We start from the raw sequence: 6083 nt of genomic DNA on the forward strand, positions 1-6083 counted from the left end.
ATGTGCTTGTTACCTCAGGTGCTGTGTGATTGTCGACAAGGAGTGAAATGGACCAATTTGTGACCGCCCTTTCCATTTAAGACGTGAAAAACAGACGGAATTTGCATTCGTAATACCAGAGTATCGAAACTACTTGGAACTCTTGTGTATATGAACGTGTCCGCGCCTTTGTACTCTGGTACCTTCGCCGCTACAAACCAACCAACCAACGTGTCCGTGCACATCAGAGTCCCAAAGAATGGAGAATAGCCAGGCTTGGTCGTGTGTGCAGCCGTAGCTCAGTTGGCAGATCGTTCGCTTAGCGTGTGAAAGTTCTCGGGTTCAAGCTCCGGCTCCTCCATGTTTTGTGGTCAGTGCATGGTAAGTGTTGGTCGCGGCGAACATAAAGGGACGCAAGAAGTTGCAAAACCAGCGTCACAGACTGATATGATGTATACTGTTATAAGGAGAGCAAGATGTAAGTGTGGTGACCGGCTGTTATCGTGGTGTCATCGAGTGCAGATCTGTCTTAGGTATCACGGCTTAACGTCATTGAAGCCTAGAGAGTGGACAACACGTTCGTCTTACTCAGAGCGGTGTCCGAATTCTACTTTCGACGTTATGCGTGCCACTCTTAATGTGGCCAACTACGATTCGATACAGAATGCACGAAACCTGAAAGACACCCTCACTGATACATAGAGAGTAGTGTTTGTCTGCGGAATAATGGGAGTGTAAGGGTCTGTGACGTTGATGTGGCTGTATGTAGCACTATTAGTCAACGGGGGGGTGGGCGTAGCTCAGATGGTAGAGCGCTCGCTTAGTGTGCGAGAGGTACTGGGATCGATACCCAGCGCCTCCAGAATTTTTAACACTCCTACATGCGCACCTTGCCATGCAAGAGGAATAATTCCCAACCAGCAGAGGTGTCTAGGCAGATACAAGCGAACGATTAGCATCCACAATTGGCAAGCGTTCTTTTATTCGTGTGCAGGAAGCACCCACCTCGCACACCTACACTTAACTTAGAAACAGTACAAATGTTCCCATAAGATTCTCAAGCCTACGTCGGAAAGATCTGCCTTGCGCCGAGTTCACGTAAATCCCACTGCACGTTCCCATTCTTTGCGTGCAGTCGGCTGCTACTGGCGTTGCTGGTTGTGACTGCTGATAACAGATGCCGTAGCAATCACTTCATGGAGTGAGTTGAATGTTTTGCGATAGTCTGTCTCTGACAAGCAAGCACAGGTGATATAGGTGCGAACACAGGAAGCTTGCAGCCCCTCGCTGGCTGCAGACACAGAGCAGCCACACTAGGAGAGCGGCCTAAGCCGTAGGCGAAATGTGCTCATTCGCTTTGGCGCGACGTCGAACTATAAGTAAGGCTGTCACTAGCGTGAGCGTCGTGTAAAGTCGGAAAAGTCGGCTGCATGGGTGATTGCCAAGTTTGGGGAGCGTTTCGCAGTATGATCAGTGCAATGGAGACGCGGAAACTGGTTGTGTCCCAGTGTTTTGCAGTTGGACGACAAGAGTTTTACACAGTAGCAAAGAGCGAGGCACTGAGTTGGCATGAACAATGGAGAGCACAATGGGGCTCGAGATGTGCTTGTTACCTCAGGTGCTGTGTGATTGTCGACAAGGAGTGAAATGGACCAATTTGTGACCGCCCTTTCCATTTAAGACGTGAAAAACAGACGGAATTTGCATTCGTAATACCAGAGTATCGAAACTACTTGGAACTCTTGTGTATATGAACGTGTCCGCGCCTTTGTACTCTGGTACCTTCGCCGCTACAAACCAACCAACCAACGTGTCCGTGCACATCAGAGTCCCAAAGAATGGAGAATAGCCAGGCTTGGTCGTGTGTGCAGCCGTAGCTCAGTTGGCAGATCGTTCGCTTAGCGTGTGAAAGTTCTCGGGTTCAAGCTCCGGCTCCTCCATGTTTTGTGGTCAGTGCATGGTAAGTGTTGGTCGCGGCGAACATAAAGGGACGCAAGAAGTTGCAAAACCAGCGTCACAGACTGATATGATGTATACTGTTATAAGGAGAGCAAGATGTAAGTGTGGTGACCGGCTGTTATCGTGGTGTCATCGAGTGCAGATCTGTCTTAGGTATCACGGCTTAACGTCATTGAAGCCTAGAGAGTGGACAACACGTTCGTCTTACTCAGAGCGGTGTCCGAATTCTACTTTCGACGTTATGCGTGCCACTCTTAATGTGGCCAACTACGATTCGATACAGAATGCACGAAACCTGAAAGACACCCTCACTGATACATAGAGAGTAGTGTTTGTCTGCGGAATAATGGGAGTGTAAGGGTCTGTGACGTTGATGTGGCTGTATGTAGCACTATTAGTCAACGGGGGGTGGGCGTAGCTCAGATGGTAGAGCGCTCGCTTAATGTGCGAGAGGTACTGGGATCGATACCCAGCGCCTCCAGAATTTTTAACACTCCTACATGCGCACCTTGCCATGCAAGAGGAATAATTCCCAACCAGCAGAGGTGTCTAGGCAGATACAAGCGAACGATTAGCATCCACAATTGGCAAGCGTTCTTTTATTCGTGCGCAGGAAGCACCCACCTCGCACACCTACACTTAACTTAGAAACAGTACAAATGTTCCCATAAGATTCTCAAGCCTACGTCGGAAAGATCTGCCTTGCGCCGAGTTCACGTAAATCCAACTGCACGTTCCCATTCTTTGCTTGCAGTCGGCTGCTACTGGTGTTGCTGGTTGTGACTGCTGATAACAGATGCCGTAGCAATCACTTCATGGAGTGAGTTGAATGTTTTGCGATAGTCTGTCTCTGACAAGCAAGCACAGGTGATATAGGTGCGAACACAGGAAGCTTGCAGCCCCTCGCTGCCTGCAGACAAAGAGCAGCCACACTAGGAGAGCGGCCTAAGCCGTAGGCGAAATGTGCTCATTCGCTTTGGCGCGACGTCGAACTATAAGTAAGGCTGTCACTAGCGTGAGCGTTGCGTGAAGTCGTAAAAGTCGGCTGCATGGGTGATTGCCAAGTTTGGGGAGCGTTTCGCAGTATGATCAGTGCAATGGAGACGCGGAAACTGGTTGTGTCCCAGTGTTTTGCAGTTGGACGACAAGAGTTTTACACAGTAGCAAAGAGCGAGGCACTGAGTTGGCATGAACAATGGAGAGCACAATGGGGCTCGAGATGTGCTTGTTACCTCAGGTGCTGTGTGATTGTCGACAAGGAGTGAAATGGACGAATTTGTGACCGCCCTTTCCATTTAAGACGTGAAAAACAGACGGAATTTGCATTCGTAATACCAGAGTATCGAAACTACTTGGAACTCTTGTGTATATGAACGTGTCCGCGCCTTTGTACTCTGGTACCTTCGCCGCTACAAACCAACCAACCAACGTGTCCGTGCACATCAGAGTCCCAAAGAATGGAGAATAGCCAGGCTTGGTCGTGTGTGCAGCCGTAGCTCAGTTGGCAGATCGTTCGCTTAGCGTGTGAAAGGTCTCGGGTTCAAGCTCCGGCTCCTCCATGTTTTGTGGTCAGTGCATGGTAAGTGTTGGTCGCGGCGAACATAAAGGGACGCAAGAAGTTGCAAAACCAGCGTCACAGACTGATATGATGTATACTGTTATAAGGAGAGCAAGATGTAAGTGTGGTGACCGGCTGTTATCGTGGTGTCATCGAGTGCAGATCTGTCTTAGGTATCACGGCTTAACGTCATTGAAGCCTAGAGAGTGGACAACACGTTCGTCTTACTCAGAGCGGTGTCCGAATTCTACTTTCGACGTTATGCGTGCCACTCTTAATGTGGCCAACTACGATTCGATACAGAATGCACGAAACCTGAAAGACACCCTCACTGATACATAGAGAGTAGTGTTTGTCTGCGGAATAATGGGAGTGTAAGGGTCTGTGACGTTGATGTGGCTGTATGTAGCACTATTAGTCAACGGGGGGGTGGGCGTAGCTCAGATGGTAGAGCGCTCGCTTAATGTGCGAGAGGTACTGTGATCGATACCCAGCGCCTCCAGATTTTTTAACACTCCTACATGCGCACCTTGCCATGCAAGAGGAATAATTCCCAACCAGCAGAGGTGTCTAGGCAGATACAAGCGAACGATTAGCATCCACAATTGGCAAGCGTTCTTTTATTCGTGCACAGGAAGCACCCACCTCGCACACCTACGCTTAACTTAGAAACAGTACAAATGTTCCCATAAGATTCTCAAGCCTACGTCGGAAAGATCTGCCTTGCGCCGAGTTCACGTAAATCCCACTGCACGTTCCCATTCTTTGCGTGCAGTCGGCTGCTACTGGTGTTGCTGGTTGTGACTGCTGATAACAGATGCCGTAGCAATCACTTCATGGAGTGAGTTGAATGTTTTGCGATAGTCTGTCTCTGACAAGCAAGCACAGGTGATATAGGTGCGAACACAGGAAGCTTGCAGCCCCTCGCTGCCTGCAGACACAGAGCAGCCACACTAGGAGAGCGGCCTAAGCCGTAGGCGAAATGTGCTCATTCGCTTTGGCGCGACGTCGAACTATAAGTAAGGCTGTCACTAGCGTGAGCGTCGTGTAATGTCGGAAAAGTCGGCTGCATGGGTGATTGCTAAGTTTGGGGAGCGTTTCGCAGTATGATCAGTGCAATGGAGACGCGGAAACTGTTTGTGTCCCAGTGTTTTGCAGTTGGACGACAAGAGTTTTACACAGTAGCAAAGAGCGAGGCACTGAGTTGGCATGAACAATGGAGAGCACAATGGGGCTCGAGATGTGCTTGTTACCTCAGGTGCTGTGTGATTGTCGACAAGGAGTGAAATGGACGAATTTGTGACCGCCCTTTCCATTTAAGACGTGAAAAACAGACGGAATTTGCATTCGTAATACCAGAGTATCGAAACTACTTGGAACTCTTGTGTATATGAACGTGTCCGCGCCTTTGTACTCTGGTACCTTCGCCGCTACAAACCAACCAACCAACGTGTCCGTGCACATCAGAGTCCCAAAGAATGGAGAATAGCCAGGCTTGGTCGTGTGTGCAGCCGTAGCTCAGTTGGCAGATCGTTCGCTTAGCGTGTGAAAGGTCTCGGGTTCAAGCTCCGGCTCCTCCATGTTTTGTGGTCAGTGCATGGTAAGTGTTGGTCGCGGCGAACATAAAGGGACGCAAGAAGTTGCAAAACCAGCGTCACAGACTGATATGATGTATACTGTTATAAGGAGAGCAAGATGTAAGTGTGGTGACCGGCTGTTATCGCGGTGTCATCGAGTGCAGATCTGTCTTAGGTATCACGGCTTAACGTCATTGAAGCCTAGAGAGTGGACAACACGTTCGTCTTACTCAGAGCGGTGTCCGAATTCTACTTTCGACGTTATGCGTGCCACTCTTAATGTGGCCAACTACGATTCGATACAGAATGCACGAAACCGGAAAGACACCCTCACTGATACATAGAGAGTAGTGTTTGTCTGCGGAATAATGGGAGTGTAAGGGTCTGTGACGTTGATGTGGCTGTATGTAGCACTATTAGTCAACGGGGGGGTGGGCGTAGCTCAGATGGTAGAGCGCTCGCTTAATGTGCGAGAGGTACTGGGATCGATACCCAGCGCCTCCAGATTTTTTAACACTCCTACATGCGCACCTTGCCATGCAAGAGGAATAATTCCCAACCAGCAGAGGTGTCTAGGCAGATACAAGCGAACGATTAGCATCCACAATTGGCAAGCGTTCTTTTATTCGTGCGCAGGAAGCACCCACCTCGCACACCTACACTTAACTTAGAAACAGTACAAATGTTCCCATAAGATTCTCAAGCCTACGTCGGAAAGATCTGCCTTGCGCCGAGTTTACGTAAATCCCACTGCACGTTCCCATTCTTTGCGTGCAGTCGGCTGCTACTGGTGTTGCTGGTTGTGACTGCTGATAACAGATGCCGTAGCAATCACTTCATGGAGTGAGTTGAATGTTTTGCGATAGTCTGTCTCTGACAAGCAAGCACAGGTGATATAGGTGCGAACACAGGAAGCTTGCAGCCCCTCGCTGCCTGCAGACACAGAGCAGCCACACTAGGAGAGCGGCCTAAGCCGTAGGCGAAATGTGCTCATTCGCTTTGGCGCGACG

At 49.5% G+C, this 6083-nt stretch overlaps 2 non-coding genes across 2 annotated transcripts; both read left to right on the plus strand.

Moving 5' to 3' along the window:
- Positions 1 to 2345: 2345 nt before the first annotated feature.
- On the plus strand, positions 2346 to 2419 carry Trnai-aau (transfer RNA isoleucine (anticodon AAU)). Its single transcript has one exon. It is a non-coding gene; the product is annotated as a tRNA-Ile (tRNA).
- Positions 2420 to 5503: 3084 nt separating this feature from the next.
- Trnai-aau (transfer RNA isoleucine (anticodon AAU)) lies at positions 5504 to 5577 on the plus strand. The gene has a single exon. It is a non-coding gene; the product is annotated as a tRNA-Ile (tRNA).
- The last annotated feature ends 506 nt before the right edge of the window (positions 5578 to 6083 follow it).

This window comes from Schistocerca gregaria, chromosome 11, assembly GCF_023897955.1.
Source record: "Schistocerca gregaria isolate iqSchGreg1 chromosome 11, iqSchGreg1.2, whole genome shotgun sequence".
In the NCBI taxonomy this organism is placed as follows: Eukaryota; Metazoa; Arthropoda; class Insecta; order Orthoptera; family Acrididae; genus Schistocerca; species Schistocerca gregaria.